We start from the raw sequence: 708 nt of genomic DNA on the forward strand, positions 1-708 counted from the left end.
TAAGCCTCCGAGTGAGAGGGTTGCTCTTCACTCGGTAGGATTTTTATAACTTAGGCGAGTGCTTGGACTGCAGCTAAGCCTCCGAGTGAGAGGGTTGCTCTTCACTCGGTAGGATTTTTATAAACTTAGGCGAGTCCTTGGACTGCAGCTAAGCCCCCGAGTGAAAGGCTGGCTTACCACTCGGTAGGATTTTGATAAACTTAGGCGAGTCCTTGGACTGCAGCTAAGCCCCCGAGTGAAAGGCTGGCTTACCACTCGGTAGGATTTTGATAAACTTAGGCGAAACGGATTCGCAGCTAAGCCTCCGAGTGAGAGTCTGGCTCACCACTCGATAGGATTTTTACAAACTTAGGCGAAACGGATTCGCGGCTAAGCCACCCACTGAGGGGGAGTTTTTATGTGGGCAAAAATAAAAAGTGATGACACAATTATTTCTAAACCCATGAACTACAGAAGTACTTTATTGTAACTCATCCGAGTGATAAAACTTAAGTGTAAAATGGGCGGAGTAGCTCCGCGTTCCAAGCTCGGGGCTCGTCGATATTATGCTCGACGTTGTAAAGACGGTACGCCCCGTTGTGGAGAACCTTGGTGACGATGAAGGGGCCTTCCCAAGAAGGAGCAAGCTTGTGTGGTTTGTGCTGATCCACTCGGAGAACCAAATCCCCTTCCTGGAAGGCTCGACCTCTCACATTTCGGGCGTGGAAA

Source organism: Triticum aestivum, chromosome 2B (genome assembly GCF_018294505.1).
Source record: "Triticum aestivum cultivar Chinese Spring chromosome 2B, IWGSC CS RefSeq v2.1, whole genome shotgun sequence".
Lineage (NCBI taxonomy): Eukaryota > Viridiplantae > Streptophyta > Magnoliopsida > Poales > Poaceae > Triticum > Triticum aestivum.